At 40.4% G+C, this 24,640-nt stretch overlaps 1 protein-coding gene and 1 long non-coding RNA gene across 10 annotated transcripts in view; one reads left to right on the top strand and one right to left on the bottom strand.

Moving 5' to 3' along the window:
• Positions 1-24,640, top strand: part of SAMD12 (sterile alpha motif domain containing 12) — a 492,602-nt gene that overhangs the window by 132,307 nt on the left and 335,655 nt on the right. The gene's annotated exons all lie outside the window — the stretch shown is intronic.
• Positions 1,146-23,065, bottom strand: LOC129135761 (uncharacterized). The gene is made up of 2 exons (XR_008536815.2): positions 22,876-23,065; positions 1,146-2,224 (listed from the first exon to the last, which is right to left on the bottom strand). It is a non-coding gene; the product is annotated as an uncharacterized LOC129135761 (long non-coding RNA).

The raw sequence follows: 24,640 nt of genomic DNA, 5'->3' as shown, positions 1-24,640 counted from the left end.
ATAAGTACTTAAAACAACAGTAGAATATTAGCTTTCATATATGGTTTATATATCATAATTTGAACATACTAGGCTCTGAAGAGCTTGCAGAATCAGTTAATTCAGAATATTTTTCAAGTTCCCTCTTTATGTCCAGTATCATTTTACATGCTTTTGTTAGGTAAGAAAGAAATACGTTTCTCTTCTTAAATAACTGGGGGATATACTGGGCCCACTGTAATAATACAAGTGACATAGCTGAAGAGATATACAAAAAGTATTAGTCATCTATGAATAGATGTGAAACAGCGGAGAGAGCATGGCAGCAAATGGAGATAGCATGAGCCAAGAAATGGCTTCTTCAAATGAATGAATCCCCCCATCACTACCATATCGAATAACTTTTATCCCTTCTAACTTAATTTAAATATTTATTAAGTTCTTATGTTAAACACTTTATTTGTACAGCCTAAGAATATGTGCAATGCATGTTTCTGTCAAATAACTTGTATTCAGCATATATAAATAAGTCATACAAATCAATTTTTTAAAAATAGAAACAACCCAATTTTTTTTGATTGGCAAAGATTCGAATGGACACTTCTAAAAAGAAGGTATTGAAATGGCCAATAGGCATATGAAAATGTGCTCAACATCATTAGTCCCCAGGAAAATGCAAATCAGAATCACAATGAAATACTGCTTGATACAAACTAGTATGACTTAAAACTTAAAAAAAAAAAAAAAGGCAACACCAGTATCAGTGATGTGGAGCAACCAGAACTTCATACATTGCGAGTGAGAATGTAAAATGATACAACCACTTTGGAAAACTTGGCAATTCCTCAAACTTAAACACACAGTAAATCGAACTTTATAGACACTTGCCAAGTGACTCAGCGATTCTACCGCTAAGTATTTTCAAGAGAAATAAAAGCATCCACACAAAGACTTGTACGTGAATATTCACAGCCGCTTTCTTCATAATGCTCCCAAAATGTAAACAATTCATATCTATCAATAAGAGAATAGATCAACAAATTGTGGTGTATTTATACAACGGGCTTCTCTACAGCTTAGAGAGAAAAGATCAGTTATATATACAACAATATGATTGATTCTCATACACATTGTGTTGAGTGAAGGAAGCCAGACACATGCACATATTTACTGCATGATTCCATTTATATGATGTACAAAAACAAGCAAAGCCACTCTATAATGATAGAAAATAAAATAGAAGTTACTCTGAGGGGTAGGGATTGATTAGAAGAAATAAGGCAACTCCTCAGGGGGATGGAGATGTTTTATATTTGATTAGGGTATTGGTTACATAGGAGAAAACACTTAGGATCTATACATTTTACTCTAGGTAAATTTTACCTAAAAATAAAAATACTGTGTTAGATAACCAAGAATGCAATGATGAATAAAATAGATGAAGTGCCTGTCTCCATGAATTCTTTAGTTGAGTGGGTAAGAAAGTCATTAAATAAGAAATCACTTGTGACATGAGTCTTACGAAGCCACAGATGTATAAAGCGAGGGGAAACACCTAAAGGATGTTAGACCTCCTGAGAGAGGTGGCATTTAAGCAGATTCTTTCAAGATGAGGAAGAATGACTTAGATGAAAGAGCAAAGATGGAAAAAGTTTCCTAAGGATTTGGAAAGTGAGAAAGAACTCACTTTCTTCAAGGAGCTGAAGAAGTCCAGTATAACTGGAGCACAGGGAAGACTGGGAAGAATGACAGAGATGATGCATTGGACAGGTGGACAGGCGCCAGTCTGGGAATAGTCATGTTCATTCCATTAAGGGCTTTATATTTTTCCCCGGGGCAATGGGAAGACAGTGCTTGGTTTTACTTTGTAGAATTATATAACTGGCGTAGCAGAGCTGCTTGCCGGCGTTCCATCAGGGTTCTTTTTTTTTTTTTTCCCACTTCTTTAATTGTAATAAAATTTTTAGCTGGACATAGCAACCCAAAGAAAAGGCTTCATTTCCCAGCCTAACTTGCAGCTCTGTGTAACCATGCAGATAAACTCTGGCCAAGAGGATGCAGATGAAAGTGTTCTTTGGCAATTTCTGGAGGCCTTCTCTAGGAGAAAACTGGTATATGTCCATTTTCTTATTTCCTGCTTCTTCCTGCATCCAGAAACTTAGATGTGGCCATGGGCCTTGAAGATGCTGGTCACACCTGAGATCAGATCCTTTGGACTTCATGGAAAGGAATTGATGTGGTATTCCTGAGATGTGAGAGGGAGAAAGAGAAGAGAAGAGAAAATTACCTTTGGATTTGTGGTTGTTGTTGTTGTTGTTACTCTTAGCTGAACCTAATCCTAACTAACATGGTCAGATTTGCATTTTTAAATGACTATCCTGGCTTTATTATTATCCCTGAACACAAAAACTTTATTCACATTTCCATGATATTTTGCATTCTCTTTTCTTTGTCCTTAGGGATGAAGATGATAAAAATGAAGCAATCCTTCATCAACACGAATAACACTTGGTAGTTTTCACTTTCAATTCCTGCTAGTGGCTGGTTTGAAGTATAGGAAAATGATAGACATGACCCACTATTATAAACTAATTGCCAACAATATGGGAACCACATCTCAATAAATAGGTTCCCTCCCTTTTATCTTGTATTGAGAAAAATTGATTAGCATCTTAAATAGGAAAGTTACATGACTCTCATATCTAAACAGCTGAAAAATGTTAACATATGATAATGATTTGCTACATCAACAATATCAGACTCTTATTTTTTTGAATGCTATGGTAGTAAGAACTTAACAAATTTTACTCAATAAAGACCTTTCCTATCTGCCTTTTTCTATAGGCAGGGGCTGTGCAGAGAAGTGGTATGTAAAGAGGAACATTCCTCCCTCATATTACTCTGAATTTTCTAGGATGTTTCAGGAGAGCAGAGCTGCTTCCTTTCCTTTTTTATACCCCCCACCCCAGAGTCCACCAGGATCTCAATATCCTAGTAATAACGAATAATTTGTGTAGTTGTTTTGAACAATTAAATCATGCTACTTCCTTTCGGTGTATTAAACAAAAGGAAAAGCCAACATAAGAAACACAATAAAACAGAAGCCATTATAACAACTGGGCTTAGAACAGAAGGACATTACGAGCTAAAAATGTTTTAAATTAGTTTTTAATGTGAAAATTGGAGGCATTATAAATCCATCACATGAACAGTATTGTAATTTCCAGTCGACATAAAAAACATCCTGATAGGAAGGATTTTAAAGCACCGGAACAGGCTACTGAAAGAAATTTATCAAGGTGGTTTCTCTAGAGATCTTTAAAGGGGGAAGAAGCTTTTCTATTTTAGTTTGTTTAGAGGAAACTTAGGAGGAGGCTAGAGGCTGAAATTCTTGGCATTTGAAGATTCCTTCTACTAGAATATTTTTAAAGTTGCTTACAAAGGGAATAACTTCATGACCTCAGATTAGGCAAAAATTCCTGAAACAAAGCACAAAAATGGCTAACCACAAGAAAAAATGATAAGGTAGATGTATTAAAATTAAAAGCTTCTGATCATCAGAAGACATGGCAGAATAAAAAGGCAAGTCACAGGCTAGCTGAAGATATTTGCAATACATAAATCCAGCAAAGACTTATATCCAGAGTATATAAAGAAGTTCTATAAATCAGTGAGAAAAAAGACAAACCCCCCAATTAAAAATAGTCAAAAGATTTGAACAGGCACTTCACAAAAGGGGGGTATTGAAATGGCCAATAAACACGTAATCATTACTTATCACAGAAAAGCAAATTAAAAACAGAAAGAGATACCACAACCTCCTCCCCAGAATGTCTATATGGAAACAAATGTCAATACCAGGGTTTGATCAGAACCAATTGGAACTTTCACACATTTTTGCTAAAGTGCAAACTGGTACAACCTCTTCAGAAAACCGTTTGACAAGATTTTTGTTTTTGTTTTTATACAGTTAAACACTTAACTTATGACTAAGCATTCTGCTCCTAGGTATTTACCCAAGAGAAATGAAAATGTATCCAAACAAAGACTTGTACAAGAATGTCACAACAGCTTTACTCAAAATACCTAGAAACTTGAAAGAACCCAGGTGTCCACCAATAGGAGAAGGGAGGAAAAAACTAAAACCAACTTTGGTGTAGTCTCTGCACAGTAAGAATGAATTACTCGTGCATATAACAATATGAATGTTGTGCAAAACAAAAGGAGCCAGACACAGAAGACTGTATGCTGTATCATCCCATTTTTGTAAGATTCAACAGAAGGCAAAAACTAAGAAAGGTACCAGAATAACAGTTACCCTGGAAATGGGGGTTGGTGGGAGGGGATTGGGTGCCAAGAAACATGAGGGGAAACCTGGGATGATGGAATTTCCCAAGGTCTTGATGGAGGCTGTGATTGCATGGTGTATACATATGCAAAATATTATTGCACTGTACCTGTAAAGATTAGTGCACCTTCCTGTTTTCATACCTCAAAAAAGTAAAAGCAATAATAAATTAAAATGTATATGGTGGTTCTGAGTCTCTTTGGAGTGTTGTCCAGTATTTCCATTAGACATACTCTGTAAAACATTTTTCTTTGAGCCCTTCAGATGATGCAATTTGTCATTTGAAAAAAATAGTAAAATTAATGAATGGGTGGGGTGTACACAATACATGTCTTATTAACTGTGTCCCAAAGAACAAAACGTGTTTGGGGTAAGGCTCATCATTATTGATAATGGCTATAAACCCACATTTGATAGTCTTATTTTTTTTTTTTTACTCCTGTACTAACTGCATGTCTGAATCCAGAGACCTGCTTTCACATACTTATGGAAGTAAGCATACTTTCATTTAGATTCACTAGCTGTATGTCGTACTGCACAGTGAATATGTCGCTGTTGTGGGGTAACAATGGATTATATTAATTATATATCACTGGTGAAATTAATCAGATTGCAGGAATTGAAAATCATAGTGAGTTTTGTCAGTCTGTCTTTCAAGTTATAAAGCCATCATTTGTCCAGCCATGCTGGACCATATTGTGATCGAGAGAAAAGTGGACCTAGTATAGAAAGGATAGAGGTCAAATCCCAATTCTGTGGTGCATTATCTCTGAGCAAGTTACTTTTCATCCCTGAGTTCCATTTTCCTTTTCTCTAAGAAGGGACCAATAATCCCTAACTCAAGAGGTCATTTGGGAAACTGGAACAAAAGAATATTTGTGAAAGCGCTTAGCACAAAGCATAATACTTATTAGGTTAAAGGCTCAATAAAACTGCAGTCCTTCCTTTCAGTCCTTTCAGAAGCAACATGAGGCATCCAGATGTTGATTTCTTCTTTTTGCTAAACCACTATGTTTTTGGACACTCTCGCCTAAGTAGCAGAAGCCTGGACTCCTTTAAACCTTATATGACTAGGGGAACTCTGAAATAATGAAGGTATCTGATGTACATTCAGTGTGGCCTGGCTTGTCTTCCAGCCCCTCCTGGTCCTGGTCTTTGCTTATTCATTAAACTTAGTGTGCCTTCCCCTGAATTCCTTTCAAAGCTTAGTCATTTCCCAGAGGAGCTTAGTGCTCAAGTCTTATATTATGTGCCGCATATAACACAATTGTATAAAATTGCTGGAAAACAACAAAAACCTATAGCCACTGACACCCTAAGGTGGTGGAATGGGCTGCCTTGGTGGGAAAGCTGACCATGTCCTAGCCCCACCCTAGGTCCTTTACGAACACTTGTGCTGGGGATTCTGTTTGCCCCACCTAGAGCCACTCTGCACCCGTCTTTGGCCTACTTGGACCCTGGTAAGACCATGTCACCCACACTTCCCTGCCCTCTGACTTCCTATTGGAAAACACCAGCATGGGCAGGAGGAGAAAGAAGTTGGAATATTTATTCCCCTTACTCCACCTCTATTGGGCTGGGGTTTGACAGTGGCTGCATTCTGCTACCTGTGGCCATCGCCCTGTCGGAGGGCACCTCTGCTCCAGCCATGCCTCTCTCAGAGCCTTGCTCTTCGGGCCTAGATGGGCTGTCTGCCTCCCACCATTGCTAGCACAGAGGTGCTTCACCTCCCCTTGTTGCTTTCCTTAAATCTTCCTGTACCTTAGTCAATACTGCCTACTGTATTTTTTTTTACGTTGTTTAGCAAATTACCACAAATTCTGTTGCTTAAACCAACACTGATTTGTTATATTATAGTTCTGTGTGCATAAGTCCAACATGGGTCTCCTTGGGCTAAAATCAAGGTATGAGCAGGGCCACTTTCCTTTCTGGAGGCTCTGGAAGGAATGTGTTTTCTTGCCTTCTCTAGTTTCTAGAGAATGCCTGCATTCTTTGGCTCCCGGCCCCTCCTTCTATCTTCAAAGCCAGCAATAGCAGTTTAAGCCTTCACGTCACAGCTCTCTAACCCCATGTTTTGCTACTCTCTCTCTCTCTTTTTTTTTTTTTTTAGACGGATTCTCACTCTGTCACCCAGGCTGGAGTGCAGTGGCGCAATCTCGGCTCACTGCAAGCTCTACCTCCCAGGTTCACGCCATTCTCCTGCCTCAGCCTCCCGAGTAGCTGGGACTACAGGCGCCCACCACTACACCCGACTAATTTTTTTGTATTTTTTAGTAGAGACGGAGTTTCACCGTGTTAGCCAGGATGGTCTCTATCTCCTGACCTTGTGATCCGCCCGCCTTGGCCTCCCAAAGTGCTGGGATTACAGGTGTGAGCCACCACCCCCAGCCTACTCTCTTCTTTTAAGTTTGGGCCTCCCCAGTAACAAGAGAATTTCTTCATCTTGAGGTCCTTAATCTTAATCATGCCAGCAAATTTCCTTTTCCCATGCAAACTAACATTCCCAGGTTAGAAGGTTAAGGATATGAATATTTGTGGGGGGCCATTCTGTTAACTACCTTCATGTAATTCTCGTGTACCTCATTGTGCCATCTGTTTCCTGCCAGGACCCTGACTGATACAACATTGTTCAATTCCATCCCATAGTGACTCTGTGATATGTGTTGTTTCACACATGAGGAAATTGAGGATAAAAACCAGTCAGCTGTGTTTGGATTTGCCATACCAATATTGAGTAATTGTAATGATTTGGTTAGCCTTTTTAAATTCCCTTTTATCCTCAAACGCTACTTTTAGTTCCCTATTCTTCATTGAAATCCATATTACTGAAATCAGAAAATTCAAAATTACTTATGGATTTCAGCTGCTAGAACTGCCAGTAACATTCTTTAAATGTTGCTAGCTCAAGGCAAAATTATTTAATTTATAATATGCATATATATGCATTTTGCCAATTGACTTCTATAGCACAAATGTCATAGTCCAGAATGAAGTTTATAGAAAGAAAAAGGATTAAGAGGAAAGAGAAAATCTCTATCAAGAACTTTCAATTTAGGAAAGCTATGGAATAAGGTGGGTAAAATTGTGTTCTTGTTTCTTTATCGTCTCTGCCTTCTCTCACCATCCAGTCAGCCTACTTAGTCTTTCTTCCTCCTTCCCCCGTCTCTTCCACCTCTGTCATTTGCAGGAGAAAAGTGTATTTAATGTGTCATTGCAGCTTTTATGTGAATTGTTTTAATATGTTACCTCTCCCAGGAGTACTGACTTGGTGAAAGAAAAAAGTAGTAAGTCCTGGGTGTGGAGTGTGAAGGTGGGGGTCTTTGCAAACCAGGCCATCTGGTTTACTTACAGAATATTAGTGAATATCGCTGATCCTGTGTCATAGGATAACCAATGTATAATAAAATTTATGCTATGAAAAAGCACATAGAAGAGGAACAGTTCAAGTGAAAAGCCAGGGCTTGGGACTGCAGATCATGATGGTGCAATTGTAGACAAACAGGAACAGATTTCCAGCTGGGTGGTCAGGACCACCCACAAGCATCATTGGGTAGATCCATTACCATGAAAGCTGCATACGACCAAGGATCATTGGGTTTCTTGACCTCCATATTCTCAATGCCCAGAGCAAATATTTCATAAATATTTGTTAAATGAATAAATCAAAGAAAGAGAAAGAAGAGTGTGACATTTTAGAGTTTGTAACCACCCTTCTAGAGACAAAGGCAGACTGTTTTTTTTCTGGCCATCTTCTGCTTCTGTGAGAGCAAAGCACCCAAGAGTTGACAGAAATGTGCTGGCAACAGAGAGAGAGGTAAGGCTCCTTAGGAAATCATAGCTGTTGGTTTTGTGAGGGAATCTCAACTGATTTGGCGTTCTGCTTGAAAAGAGGACAGTGGTATTTTTTAATCACTTTTTTGAGCTATTATTGACATACAAAAAGCAGTACATGTTTAATGTGTACAACTTGATGAGTTTGGAGATAAGAATATACAGAATATGCCTATGAAACCATCACCACAATCTGTGCCATAAACATACCTCCCAGTTTCCTACAGCCAGCCCGCTCTAATTTTTATTATTTTGTGATAAGAATACTTAACATAACATATGCCCTCTTAACAAATTTTTAAGTATACAGGGCAGTGTTGTTAGCTAGGCACTGTGCTGTACAGTAGATCTCTAAGACTTACTCATCCTATGTAACTGAAACCATGGGCACAGTGATATTTTGAACTACAAAGCTGTATCAATAATACATTTGTAACTTACTTGTAATAGAATATCATAGATCGGTTACGAATTCCACCTGGCCAGCACACCTAAGCTCATTCTTCAGATATGCACATGACCACCTCATCCACATAATTGACTTCATTGATGTCTCTGCTCCCATGTTCCCTTATCAAATAAGCTCTCCCACCCTTTCCTCTTACCCTACTCTGTTGTCCTCATAGCATGTATCACTGTATGACATCACAGAATGATTTTTAATTGTCTACCTCCACTAGAATGAACTTCATATAGCTAGACATTTTCTCAGTTTAGTTTCTTGTTGTGCACCTAGTACTGAGAACATTACTTAACATAGAGTTGGTGCTTGGTATATATTTGCTGATTGAATAAATCTGGCTTTGAATCTATCTGGGTGATCTTCTGCAGGTTAATCTCTCTGAACCTTGGTTTTCTTGTCAACGAAAAGGGGGTAAGAATGACAATATGGTGTTATTCTAAAAATTAAAGCACAAAGAGTATGCCAAAGATCCTGGCAGAGCATCTGACCCTGAGTACATCCTCAAACGTGAATTTCTGTACTACTGTCTATTATAATTGTGTACTTTCTTCATGCATGTAAGAATTTTTCGATTATATAAAAGTATTAGTAGGCATTTAGGAAATTTGTTAATAGTAGTGATCTATATATGCATTGTAATACTTAAATTTCATCTTATTGACAAAATCAAAGTTGGCTACTGACTACTAAATAAAATGTCGTAATGAAATTCACTAGATGGCAACCTTGGTCTCAGTACGGCAAGAGTTGAATGATTGACAGAAGTTCTTATTTGTTAAAGCAAATTGTAAATGACCACATTAGATGACACAAGCAGGGCAATAAATGTAGAAAGTGATTTAAGACAAGGTTCTTATAATGTCAGTCTTTTTTGGTGTTCAAATCTAAGTGGTATGTTTCTCCATAAAAAGTACATGTTAATGCAAAATAGTGTCTCCTTAAAATGTCAAGTGTAGTGAATTACTAGGATGCTGCTGATGGTTTGTGTTTTAACCTCGAACACTCCCAGTTATTGTCTTGATTGTTACAAATAGCAGATACGTTTTCTGACACTATTATTACTTTATTAAATAATTTTGTTTAATGCCCTTATACCTCTTCCATGTCTCTCTAATAATTTATTCATGAGGCTCATCATATTCTGCATAAAGCTAGCATGATTATATTTGCACCTGAAATTTTTTTAGATTGAGATGGATGGCAAAGATCAGATACTTTAAAAATACTTTGCAGCACTGCCCTCTAATTGCCAATTTTACTGAATATAAAATGTATTTACTTTCTCTTCCTCGTGGCTTCCCTGGGAATAATACTCAAAAAGCCAATGAAAACACTTCAGTACAGAGGAGGCTTCCAGGTAGGTCCTTTTTGGGCCTTTTCTCAAGGAATTTTATTGCAAAAGCATCTGAATGTCCTCATTATAGGGTGAGGTGACCTCTTCGGGTTCCCTGAATTACTGATCCATGGACAGCTTTAAAGCAAGCAATAAAATACGTACAGTCATCCTTCCATACCTGTGAAGGATTGATTCTAGGACCTCCCACAGATATCAAAATCTGTGGATGCCAAAGTTCCTCATATAAAATTGCATAGTATTTGCATATAACCTATGCACATCTCTTGTATACTTTAATCTCTAGATTACTTACAATAATTACTGTGGTGTAAGTGTATAAATAGTTGCTATACTGCATTGTTTAGAGAATAACAATAAGGGGGAAAAAGTCTGTACATACTTAGTACAGACACAATTTAAAAAAAAAAAATATTTCCCGTCCAAGGTTGGTTGAACCCACAGGTGTAGAAACTACTGATCTGGAGGGTCAACTGTACCCATTTTCCTTCCTTTCCATTTGGCAGCCATTCAGTAAAAGTTGGAGTGTATGAAGTGAAGTGAGTTGGGACAAGTTAAGATGATTTTCCCTTCAAAAAGTCTCTGTAACTCTAGGGAAAAGATTGAAATGACTAATAATGCCCATTTGGGGAAGGTAAGTGTCATCTTATATCAAGGGTCTGACCTGCTGCATTAAGTGCTCATTTCATGTATTTAAAATTATAGGATTCGGCACCTATTGAATTAAAAAGATGCTCATGACCTTTGTTTTTGGAATGAAAATAGTGGATGGTCATTTAACAGATGGCATTGGGCATCATACTTTGAGGAGTAATACTGCCTCGATGTTAATCCCTGCTCTTCCATTAATTAGCTGTGTAATCTTGCCTAATTTGTAAAATGGAAATAATTGTTGTAATCTACCTCATGGGGCTGTTGGGGAAATTAAACGAGTTAATATAGGTAGAGGTCTTGGAACCTTGCCAGACTCAGAGTAAGTGCTTCTGTGAGTGTTTTCCAAGGCGAACTGCAGGCCTCACTTCCTCTATGGAAGCTTCCTGTCTCTCCCTTAAGTGATTTATTGTCCAAGCCCTGTATTTTCGAGTTTTATTATATTTAATGGAACTCTTTTGTGCTCCTGCTATTTTTTTTTCATTTAGGTAAGTCAGTTGTTCCCACACATTTATAAGATCATTGAAGGATGGGATTATGATCAACCATTTTTAAATCCCTCCTGTGTCCCCAGACCATCTAGCACAGGGCTGGTTAAGTCTTTGACTTCAAATCATTGGTAAAAATAGATCAAAATGGCCCTCCTCTGCAAAGCCTGTTAGGATCTTACTTTCTTATTCCTTACAGAAAATTAACTGGTTCTTTCTTAGTCTTCCTTTGTCCCCTGAACTCCTCACTCCTTTTCTCCTTTCCTTCCTCCCTCTTTTCCTTCTTCCTACCAGTTTACCAGCCAACCAGCTAACCTGCTATTCAGCAAATATTGTTTTAGCTCCTACTACATGCTGAGAACACTGCTAGGTGTTAAGTATTCAAATGGTGACCTAAATAGAGATGGCCTGTGTTTTCAGGTATCTTATATGCTGTAAACAAATAGTTTAGTACTAAATTAGAAATTGCTGTAGAATGGCTGGGCACAGTGGCTCACACCTGTAATCTTAGCACTTTGGGAGGCTAAGGCAGGCGGATCACTTGAGGTCAGGAGTTTGAGACCAGCCTGGCCAACATGGTGAGATTCTGCCTCTCTACTAAAAATAAAAAATAAAAAAAAATTAGCCAGGCTTGGTGGCACACACCTGTAATCCCAGCTATTCAGGAGGCTGAGGCAGGAGAATCGCTTGAACCCAGGAGGCAGAGGATGCAGTGAGCCAAGATCGTGCCACTGCACTCCAGCCTGGGCAACAGAGTGAAACTCTGTCTCAAAATAAAGTAAAATAAACTGAGGCTTGAAAGATGAGAATAAATTATTTTGCCAAGATCAATGGAGAAGAGGTTGAGAAAGGCCTGGGCAGATAGAGGGAATTGTATGGAGGAGGTGGCATGAAGGGGCCTTCAGGGAACTGGAGATGCCAGTGCCGCTGGAGCCAAGTCCAGAGGTGAGGGTCATCACGTGCAGCCTTGCAGGCCTCATTAAGGGGCAGGATCTGAAGCATGATGGGAAACCAGGGAGACAGCTGAAGGGCTGCAGTTTCTGATGTGCATTTTTAAAATCATTCTGGTTGTTCCCAGGAGAGTGCTTTTGAGGGGGCCCAAGTCAATTAAGGGGGACCAGTTAGGAGACTATTGCAACAGTTTATACCTCTGTCATCGTATTGAACACATTGGGTTACTTAATGATTAATTTGCTTGACCCTGTTGTTTGCATTACTGGGTCCAAACATAGTGCCTGACATTTGCAACTGCACTTATTTCAGTTAAGAGTTTTATAACTTTGCACTAAAATTCAATACATAATCAACTTACACCACAATATTTGATGATAAATCTGTAATTTTTAATACATGTTGTGTGAGATATGGTAGTACAGGATACTAAGGAGTAGCAAGGAGTGCTAAAGAGTGTTGGGGAGATGCATGCTGCCCCTTGTGCGATTCAGGAGGATTGCTTCTCTTCCTGTAACCTTCCAATTTGCTCACCATACTGTGGTCACCCGCTGCTATCTTTCACTTAGGACATGTGGCATGATGCTGCCGCTTTCCACAGGCATCAGTAATCAAGTACAACGTCCCTGCTACTGAAGCTGGAATGAAAGAAAAAACCATTTGCTTCTCCTTGCCTAGAAAATCATTAAATTACCTAATGCTGAAGTTTTCCAAAAGCGCATGCCTAATTTTTTCTTCGTTTTATATGCTTGGCTTTTGATGTTATTTAGATTCTGCAAAGATCTTGCCTATTGAATCTAAATATGATTCTGGTATTCTGTTTATAGTTTTCTCCTTCTGCCCTCCTTCCCTCTTACCTTGTTTTCAAGAGATGATATGTGCAACTGTGAACTAAGAGGGCCTGTGATAGTGTCCAGGGATGTAGCAGTGATCACAAATGACAAACATACCCACTTTTGCAGAACTTACTTTCTAGAAGCAATTATATATAAAAAAAAAAGAGTATCATGGCAGGGAAAGAGTAAGGGAAGGATTGCTGGTGCTTATGGATGCAGTAATGGGTCAGAGAAGGCTTTGCTGAATAGCTGACATTTTAGTAAATACTTGAAAAAGAATTAGCTATGAGAATTTTGGAGGAAAGTGATTGATGTGGTTTGGCTCTGTGTCCCTACCCAAATCTCATCTTGAGTTGCACTCTCATAATTTCCAAGTGTTGTGGGAGGGACCCGGTGGGAGATAATTGAATCATGGGTGTGGTTTCCCCCATACAGTTCTCGTGGTAGTGAATAAATCTCACAAGACCTGATAGTTTTATAAGGGGTTTCCGCTTTCACTTCTCATTCTTTCTTGCCGCTGCCATGTAAGAGGTGCCTTTCACCTTCTGCCATGATTGTGAGGCCTCCCCAAACATGTGGAACTGTGAGTCCATCAAACCTATTTTTCTTCTGAGTCTCAGATATCTCTTTTATCAGCAGTGTGAAAATGGACTAATAACAGTGATCCAGGTGAGTGGGGAACAGCCAGTGCAGAGGTCCTGAGGCACAGTGTGTCTGGCAAGTCACAGAAAGGGCAGAGAGGCCAGTGTGGTTACAGGGTAGTGAACTAAGGTACAGTGGTAGGAGATGTGATCAGAGAGACAGAAACTGAGACACAGATTGGGAAAGACATTGTAGTTTGCTGTAAGGACTTGACTTTTATTTTGAGAGAAATGGGGAGCCAATGCCGAGTTTTGTGCAAAAGAATTACAAATTTATTGACTGCTAACTGTTCATCAAATGACAGAGGGAAAACAACCTACCAAATCCATTTGTCTTGAAAATGGTGTCCCAGGTATGGAATAGAAATTATCTGACACTGGCCTTGAGTAACTATGACATATTTTCATTGCTTGGGTAGCTTAATGTCAAATAATGGAGTGTCAGCTCTTCTCTAATGAGTTCCTGGAGCTCCCACTCACTGCTGGGGAGAAACAGCACAGATCATGAAAAGCAGATCAATGCAGTGGAGACTGTGATGACAGAAACTGCCCCAAGCAGCTAGTCATTAGTAAGAGACTCAACCATAACTGACATAGAGAGGCAGCCCAGAGTGGTGGTGAATAGCAGAGAGTCTCGGGCCAGACTGCCTGGTCAGTTCTGCCATTTGCAAGCTGTATGATGTTTGGTAAGTTAACTTATTTGTGCCTCGCTTGCCACAACCCTGAAAGGGGAACAATTATGAGTTGTCATGATAACTATTTACTATATCTAATGTGCTTTAGAAATGTTTTAAATAAAATCTACATACACTCCCTCCCTTTCCTTGGGTTTATGCAGCAGGTTCATTACTTTGTGGCTTAAGAAAATGAGATGGCTCTCCACACAGCCCTGTTGGCTCTTCCCTGGTTCCTGATATTTTCCTCTTTGTCTTTGGGTGGTCAGGGGCTCTGCAGTTAAGCCTGATAATTCAGGTCTCTCCTCTAGTCCTGATTGAAAAGTGAACAGCAGCTTTCCCTTAATGGGAACGCCCTGATGGAAGAAAATATTTTGGCCAAGCCATCTTGCTAATTATCTAAGGCTCAAAGGAATTAAATTTCTGGTAGTTGTTGAGCTCACTGCCTTTTTATAAATAGTTTATTAAATTAATTTGATATAAAAGGATTTATATTTAGGTAATTGGATGGTGATTAGAATATAAATAAAGGCATATTGAGAACTAGAGGTGCAGAGTTAGGCAGGCAATATTATTGAATATATATAATTCTTTTTTTTTTTTTTTTTTTTGAGACGGGGTCTCGCTCTGTCACCCAGGCTGGAGTGCAGTGGCGAGATCTCTGCTCACTGCAAGCCCCACCTCCTGGGTTCACACCATTCTCCTGCCTCAGTCTCCGAGTAGCCGGGACTACAGGCACCCGCTGCCACACCTGACTAATTTTTTTTGTATTTTTAGTAGAGACGGGGTTTCACCGTGTTAGCCAGGATGGTCTCGATCTCCTGACCTCATGATCCGCCCACCTCAGCTCCCAAAGTGCTGGGATTACAGGCGTGAGCCACCGCGCCCGGCCAGTTCCCTGTCAGAATTTTCGGTCCCCACAGCCAGTATTGTAGAATCCACGTGGGAATAAGTCCCTGTACATATCCTGTTCCCAGTGTCCATTGAGACTTACAAATGTTCAACTGATATTCAAAGTATCATTTGAGCCATACATATAAATTCAAATGATTAGAAAAACGGGAGAGCCACCAGCTCAAAATAGGAAAATGGAAAAAGTAAATAATTTGAGCCAAATATATCTGGGTTGTGTTAAAACAAAGGATCTTTTATCTTCAGCTAATTATGTGTAGCTGTCTCAGGGAACAAGCAGGAGTTGCTGTTTGAGGACTTGTGAAACAGCCATTCTGAATTGAACATCAAACCGGCCGCAGAGGTCGAGCGCAATGGCTCTTGCCTGTAATCCCAGCACTTTGGGAGGGTGAGGTGGGCGGATCACTTGAGGTCAGGAGTTCGAGACCAGCCTGGCCAACATGGCAAAACCCTGTCTCTACTAAAAATATAAAAATTAGTCAGGCATGGTGGTGGGCGCCTGTAATCCCAGCTACTCAGGAGGCTGAGGCATGAGAATTGCTTGAACTCGGGAGGTGGAGGTTGCAGTGAGCCGAGATCACAACACTGCACTCCAGGCTGAGCAACAGAGCAAGACTCCAACTCAAAAAAAAAAAAAAAGAAAAAGAAAGCCTCAGAATCAGCCAGTGGTCCATCTCGGTGCTGTAATTCACCCCGGTGAATAGAGAGGCCTGCTGAAATACGCAGGTACAGGAAGTGATGTGTCTGGATTGGAAACAGTTCATGATAGGCTCTCTAGAGGACTGCGTTTGTACCATTGCTGACAATTGGGAAGAGACAGTGGGCATTGCTCAAGAGCTGGCAGAGAACTACTCGAGCTAAAGAAACAAATGCCATTTTCTGAGCATTAAGGTTACTTGGCAGAAATCTTTGATATTCAGGCTGCCAGAATGCAAACGAGGGCATGAAATAATTTTAGTATGTATTTTTAGTAATTTTAAGAACATGCCTACTATTGTCATGTTCCTAGAGCCACCTGTTCAAATTTGTTGAATTGAGATGGTAGCAATACAGCCACCTTTAGTCTCCTCTATCACTGTAAGCCCCTCCATGTGATTTCTGTCATTTCTCTTGTATTCTTGTGATGATGTCAGCCATGCGATATTTTGAAACTGGAATCTGGGAGCTTTGGAACTGTTGGGGGCTTTGGCAGAATTAAAGATGTCTCATCTTTCTGGACTAGACTCTACTTGGATTCTTTATTTATCTCTGTAAAAGAAAAATTTCAGGCACCAAAGGACAGGAGCCATCCAAAATAAATGTATTGTCCTTCCTTCCCTGAAAAAATGGAGAGTGCCTAGCAAAACCCAGACGCTGCCCACATTACTCCTGTCCTCTGTCTAAAGATGAGAATCTTCTCTTATTTGCATGGTCCAGGTTGTGAGAACTGGCTCAGTTTACCCAGACTTTGAGGGGGATGGCAGAGGACACACCTGCAACATGCAGCCAAGATTGTGTCTCTCCTAGTAGGTGATCAGTCAAGTCTGGGGAAATGTTTTGACTCCTCTTTTCATTCAGGTCAGGAAGTGTGGACTCTGGTGATAAGTCACAATTCTCTTGATGTTTGGGGAACAGGTTTAATAATGACACCCAAGCACAGCCTTTGCAAACCCATGGTATTTAGGATACCATGTAGCAGATGTTTTATACTATTACTTAAAGAAATGATTCCTATGAAAGAGAAGGATTTTCACAGGCAATTTACAAACCTGACATTGCCTCTACCTATCTTCTTGCAGATACAGTTAGTCTTCTGGGAAGGGACATTGAGATCCTAGCAGTGCCTTGCTTGGGAACAGTGAATAATTTGTTAATCTGTTGATCCCATCTGCTTCTCCTGCAAAGAAGGAAAAAATTACATGGTGATGCTAATGGATCTTAAGCCCAAAACAAGATTTTCCCAAAAGGCTTCTATAACAAAATCTAGCCATACTTTCCTATTTTTTGATTCCAATTTTGTGTGTAGTAAGCCTCACTAACATTTATTAAATAATCCAACAAATGTTATTTAAGTCCCTTTGAGGCAGTATACCACGGAGTACAGACTCTGGAGCTAGACTGCTTGGATTTCAATCCTGGCTCTGCAATTTATTAGCCTTATGATCCAGTCAATCTTTTTAAGCATACTATGCCTCAGGGTCAACATCTGTAAAATCGGGGTAATATTAGTGTCTTAGTCTGTTTGCATTGCTATAAATGAATACCTGAGGCTGGGTAATTTGTAAAGAAAGAGGTTTATTTGGCTCACAGTTCTGCAGGCTGCACAGGAAGGATGGCCCTGGCATCTGCATCTAGTGAGGGGCCACAAGCTGCTTCCACTCATGGAGAATGGTGAAGGGGAGGCAGTGTGTGCAGAGATCACATCGTGAGAGAGACAGCAAGAGAAGGGAGGGAGGTACCAGGTTCTTTTTATTTTTATTTTGTACTTTTTAAAGATGGAGTCTCACTCTGTCACCCAGGCTGGAGTGCAGGGGCGTGATCTCAGCTCACTGCAACCTCCACCTCCCAGGGTCAAGTGATTCTCCTGCCTCAGCCTCCTGAGTAGCTGGGACTACAGGCATGCATCACCATGCCCGGCTAATTTTTTGTATTTTTGGTAGAATGGGGTTTCACCATGTTGGCCAGGCTGTTCTCAAACTCCTGACCTCAAGTGATCCGCCCACCTCAGCCTCCCAAATTGCTGGGATTACAGGTGTGAGACACTATGCCCAGCCAGCAGGTTCTTTTCAACAATTAGCTCTTGCAGGAACTAATAAAGTGAGAACTCACTCATTACTGCAAAGACAGCATCAACCCATTCATGAGGAATCCACCCATGACCTAAATACCTCCCACTAGTCTCTACCGAGAACATTGGCGATCAAATTTTAGCAAGAGGTTTAGAGTGCTAAATATCCAAACTACAGCAATTTATCTGTCTTATTGGGTTGATGGGAATAGTAAATGAATTAATACATGGAAAAACACTTAAAACATTGTTTTAAAGCTGGGCGTGGTGGCTCACACCTGTAATCTCAGCACTTTGGGAGACCAAGGCAAATGGATCACCTGAGGTCAGGAGTCCACGACCAGCCTGACCAACATGGTGAAACCCCCTTTCTACTAAAAATACAAAAAAAAAAAAAAAAAATAGCTGGGCATGGTGGCAGGTGCCTGTAATCCCAGCTACTCGGGAGGCTGAGGTAGGAGAATCGTTTGAACCCAGGAGGTGGAGGTTACAGTGAGCTGAGATCGCACCATCGCACTCCAGCCTAGGCAACAAGAGCAAAAGTGTCTCAAAACAAACAAAAAAATTGTTTTATTGTTTGGCACATAATAAGCACTGATTTAGGTGTTCATTAGGTAATGAGGATGGTTATGCTTACAACAATATTGATGATAATGATAATTATGTTGGGCTTTGAATAAAAATAGCTCTAGACTAGGTACAGTGGCTCATGCCTATAATCCCAGCACTTTGGGAGGCCGAGGTGGGAGGATCACTTGAGGTCAGGAGTTCGACACCAGCCTGGCCAACATGGAGAAACCTTGTCTTTACTAAAAATACAAAAATTAGCCGAGCATGGTGGTGCATGCCTATAATCCCAGCTACTCAGGAGACTGAGACAGGAGAATCACTTGAACCCAGGAGGCAGAGGTTGCAGTGACCCAGGATCACACCACTGAATTCCAGCCTGGGCTATAGAATGAGACTGCATCTCAAAAAACAAACAACAAAAAATCTACTATCAAGTGGCTAGTAATACTGTGTGGGAATATAACCAAGTCAGTGAAGGTTTAAACCATCCCAGATTTGTTGTTGGATGGACCTGTGCAGTACTATAAGAGGATGGAGGAGACTTGGTGTGGGGTGATGGGAAAAATTCTAGAGAGTGTGCCATGCCAGCTGCACCTCATAGAATAAGCAGCTTATCTAGAGACAGCAGTGAGAGCAATGCTTCCCAGGCCGAGGAAATGGTATGTATGGAGACCTGTGCATGAAGGTGCATGATGAGTCGGAGAGTCACAATTAGCAAGCATGTGGAGTGCAAGTGAGGAGGGTGAGGGATTAGGCTGGAGGAAAAAGAACACAAAAGGTCTCATATGCCTTGGTGGACAGTTTGGATTTTGTCTGGAAAGCCCAAAGCATGGGAATAACAGAGTCAGGGTGGCAGCAAATCCAGAAAATGAAGATTGGTGAAAACATCAGTGATTCTTAAAGCACTTGGATTTTCTCTATAAAGATGTGGTTGTGGGACTACAGGATCAGGGACTGTGCCGTGTTTTTAAGTCCAGAAGGAGCGCACAGAACATTTTCTTTAGATTCTCTATTACTAAGGCAGGAAACAGATGGCGTACTCACTAGGATTTTTGAAAATAAATGTTAAGAAAGGGACTACTTAGAGGTATAGGGAAGGTTTAGAAAACCACCAGGGGACAGAGCAAGACCCAGGAGGTAGCTGTAGAGGAGGTTACAGTGTGACAGAGCCTGGCTCAGAGCTGATGCCAGAAGGAGGTGCCGCCTAGTAGAGGACAGAAGCTGGAGGGAGGAGCCACTGCCAGAACTGCTTTGAAGCAGGCAGGGAGCGACATACCTTGGCCTCTCCCTTCTCCCCACTGTCTCACCTCCTGCCAGTGCTTCCAATTGGTTGACCCCACTGGAAGTAGGAGAGCAATGTGTAGAGGTCAGCCTCCTGGGACTCAGAGAGGGACTAAAAATATATCAGGCGAGCAAATGGGAAATACTGGGAAATACCTAGCACTCCTCCTAGGACAGACCGCTTTGAGACAATTTTAAGCCTTTTTTTTTTTTTCCTGTCAAAATCTACAGCAAGGCAATAGCTGTGGATAAGATTGGCATTTGTGGAATTTTTCAAATTACCTTCTACTCTGAGTCAGCAATGTATACCAGGCTTTTTTACTGTAACCAGCCACTTTCTTCTATTAGGATATTCCAGTGGAAAACCACTGAATAAGTAGAATCCCTCCTGCTCTTCTTCCTTTTTAATTTTTTTAACATTTATTATAGAAAGGGCCTCATTCTGTTGCCCAGGCTGGAGTGCAGTGGTGCGATCATCACTCACTGTATCCTCAAACTCCTGGGGTAAAGGGATCCTCCCACCTCAGCCTCCCAAGTAGCTGGGAATACAGGTGCAGGCTGCCATGCCCGGCTATTTTTTTCTTTTTAGAGATGAGGTCTTGCTGTGTTGCTCAGGCTTGTTTTGGACTCAAGCAGTCCTCCTGCCTCAGCCTCCCAAAGCCAAGGGTTTAGAGGCATGAGCCACTGCACCAAGCCTCTTTATACTTACTGAAACTCAGCTGTGTGACAGGCTTTCGAGACCCATTACCACACCTGACAACAATCTGAAAGGTGCTTGGTATTATTACGTACTTGTACTTTTTTTTTTTAGATGGAGTCTCGCTCTGTCACCCAGGCTGGAGTGCAGTGGCACGATCTCGGCTCACTGCAAGCTCCGCCTCCCGGGTTCACGCCATACTCCTGCCTCAGCCTCCTGAATAGCTGGGGCTACAGGCACCCACCACCACGCCCGGCTAATTTTTTGTATTTTTAGTGGAGACAGGTTTTCACCGTGTTAGCCAGGATGGTCTCGATCTCCTGACCTCGTAATTCACCCGCCTCGGCCTCCCAAAGTGCTGGGATTACAGGCATGAGCCACCGCGCCTGGCCTATTGTGTACTTTTTACAGATGAGGAAATTGAAGCAGTAATTTTCCAATGACACTACAGCTAGTAAGTAATGAAACTGGGATTCAAACTCAGTTTTGTTTTTTTTTCTATATCCCGCTGCCTTTAGGCAGTAGATTTTCTTTAGGTAGATCTACCACCCTACTTTGTGGACTGTATCAGGTACCGGGATCTCCATTGTCATCACCATCACCACCACGGTCACCACCACTACTGCCATTACTCCTGCCATCACCACCACCAAAACAAAAACAGTAAATAAATACCTAAGACCAAGAGCAAGTTTCATGGACACTACACCCAAACATCCTAAAGATGAGTTATTTTTGCTTAACTGTAGTTTTATTTTTTAACAACATGCTTTAATTTTGGCTTTGCAAAGGGATTTTTATCAAGTTTCTTTGGCCTATTCTCTAATTTTGGCTTTGCAAAGGGATTTTTATCAAGTTTCTTTGGCCTATTCTCCTGCTAATGTTTTCAGTGGTGACATTGGTTATAATTTGGTGCCATCAAACATTTCGATGGCGTTATTGGCTTACCCACTACTTTAATACTGTTTTGGTACAACTAAAATTTTTGCAATGGAGTACACGATGAAATTGCTTCATGCTATCCTTCCCCCTCACCAAATAATGGTGACTGCTAAAAGTCCTTACAACTGCAGACTAGGTAATTGAATAATTTGTATATCAAATTAAGGTCCAAATGATGCTTTTAATAGCACAATTACTCATAATAAGGAAAAGGTCAGCATTCACTAGTAATTATCTATTCTCTATAATTTTTAAAACATGAAAAAAAAATGCTGTGACCAGCATATCCAAAGGGGAAAAGGCACTGTAAAACACCATTGGTATGAGAAAATCATGCTTTATTATTAAATTAGCAATTTCATTTGAGAGACATAATGTATAATTGATCAGCTAATTTGCCTGAAGCCTTTCATTTAAATACTGTATTTCACAGATTTTTAAATGCACATATTCTTTCACATTTTCAAAATCAGGCAACATTGTGTGACATAGTTTATTTAGCATCATTCTTTTTCTGTCTTAGTTGTACATAAAATTAATCCAAGTCTTAAAATCATTACTATCTTATGTCAGATGAAATAGAGGATTCAGATCTCTTTAATTTTTCCTGAGAAGATACCCCTAAAAGACTACAAGAACTCTTTAGAGGGAGCAAATGCTGAATGAATACAGAAGAGTGAATTCACATATTCTAATATGTTCATTCACTTCCCTGATTTATATTATGTGCCTTATCTATGTGAGACACTGTGTTAGCATTTTATGGGAGTAATAATCACAATGATAAATAATATCCCCTACTGCATTTGGATAGTGCTTTATAGTTGATCAGAAGCTATTACATGCATCAGCTTACTTGTTCTCAGAGTTAACCTTGGAAGATAGACATTATTTCTATTCTCTGGCTAAAGAATAAGTGACAAGCCTTCTGCAGGTTGGGTGACTCAGCTAAAGTCATTCGGGTCAGTGTTGACAGAGCCAGAACAACAGTCTTTCAACTGCAGGTCTGCTCTTTCCACTATAAAAACAGAGGAAAGTGCAATTGAAAAAGAAGGGGCTTCCAAAGCAGCTAAGTTTAGTCCACCTTCTACTTCACAACCTAATACCTAAGCCACCCACACCACGTTATCTATTGCTTTCCATGTTATTTTTTTATTACCTAAGTAATACATGAACATAAACCTCCTTTTTTTAAAAAAGATAACATATTGAGTGACAACACACTCTGTGTGTATGTGAGTGTGCAAATAATATTATATATTATATTTAATATATAAAATATATTAAATATATAATATATTACGTGCTTATCTGTGTAAATGTGTATACTTGTGGGCTAGATCCCTAGATAGGAAGGTTCAAGATAGGTGTGCTTAAATTTTCGTTGTTTTTGCCTAACTCTGCAAAGGAAACTGAACCAATCATGTGACAGGCTAGGCAAATAGACTCTCCAAGAACTCCATTTATGAAATGGATGAAATAACACTTACCTCACAGTTCTGCTGAAAATCCTGCAGCGTAGAGCTATGGTAGCCACTCTGCAGCATTTTGTCCTCTTCCATGGATAAGATAGGTCCACAAAAAAAGTACACAACAAGGCAGTAAAGGCTAAGGGGCATCTGAATGGCATGGGTAGTTTTAAAAGGTGAGAGATGACAAGAGGACTTCTGGCTGCTGTGTGGAGGAAGGGCGGAAGACTGAACCTTGACCTGCTAGTGGACAGGCAGAAATGTGCTGGGCTGCCTTCCAGGCAGAAAGAAGAGTGCGGACCAAGGCAGAGAAAGGAGATGAATGTGATGGGAAAGGAGTAAAATCCAGCAGAATCCTATATGATATGATGAAGCAGCAGCCTCTCACTGCAACTTACTACTTTTGGATTAAAACTTTGCCTTTGCATCTCATTAGTCATCAGCAAAATAAGCTACCGTGCTATATCTCCTCAGCTTGGCAATTGCTTTTTGTACCTCCCTTCTCTGCACAGTGACAAGAATTAATACACCCATGGATAAACTACCAAAAGTTGTGCATATTCCTCTAGCAGGGCATAGTGTTCATAAAAAGGTCAGTGATCAAGTTGTAACAGAGGTGAAAAATCTAGTATGTTGCCACAAGGAAGCCACATTTCAGTTGAACTCATTCGAACAGCTATGTGCCCAGCATTCTGCCAGGTGCTTGAGTCAAGGAGAGAAAAGAGTGAAAGGGACAATCAGGTTATAAGATCAACTCCCAGCTCACTGAAAACTTTCATATTAAAAATAGAACATTGCTTCATATCAACAGAGCTCTATGAAGAACCGTGTGCCTCACTGGCTCTCTCTTTGCATTGAGTTATTTACTAGAGGCATTTCTGAGCCAATGGCAATAATAGCAGGGTAGTTGAAAGACACTGGCGTTTTTGGAGAGGATGCTGCTGCCAAGAGGAGTGGGTTTTTTGCGAACGTAAGAAAACTGGTTGGTTTACAGAGGCAGTTGGCAAAAATCCCATCTCTCCTTGCTAGTTCATGTTACCACCTGGTGAATCTGCCAAAGATTATGATGATACACTTTTTGGCCAGCTTGCCACAGCTGTTTTTCCACCATTTATGTTGTTCATATTGTTAGGAGTGGGCCTGGGATGTGTATCTGCATATATACTTCTTGTGCTAGGGTACTCTGCTGTGTGTTACAGTTCACTGATTTCCACATTTGTACTGTTGACAGACTATCTTGTTACGTGCCACAAAGTAAGATTTGTGGTTTGCAAGAATGAGATTACTGAAGGAAAAAGAGGTGGTGTCTTGTAGCAGATCTCAGTCTCCCATTGGATGGATAAAATGATCTGTGGCATGGTGCCACATTGTCCCCATCTTTATGCACTCGTGGTCCATAATGCCATGAGTCTTTTGATCTTGTCAAAGCCTTTAGGCTCTTGAATTGACAGAATGTCTTGGCGATTTCAATGTGTAATCTAAAGAGCCACCCTAAGTCACAAATTGATTGGCCCTGTCATCAACATATTGGGAACCATCTACTCCGCATTTTTGTCTTAGACCATAATTGACAGAGCAGGATTCAAACAGATCCTTACTAACTAGCACGTTTGACCTGTGCCAGTCTCCAAATTGATTAGGAGGTGCCAAGCCCAAGGCTTTCCTAGAGTGGATATCTAACAAGCTTGTAAAGTAAATGACTGCTGTCCAGACATCTTGCTATTGTGTATTTTATGCTGAGTTTCCGTTGTGGCAAAGATCATGGCCACATGTTCTGCAGGGGAGC

The sequence above is a fragment of the Pan troglodytes genome, chromosome 7 (assembly GCF_028858775.2).
Source record: "Pan troglodytes isolate AG18354 chromosome 7, NHGRI_mPanTro3-v2.0_pri, whole genome shotgun sequence".
NCBI lineage: Eukaryota > Metazoa > Chordata > Mammalia > Primates > Hominidae > Pan > Pan troglodytes.
This window is presented reverse-complemented; position numbering and strand designations above follow the sequence as displayed.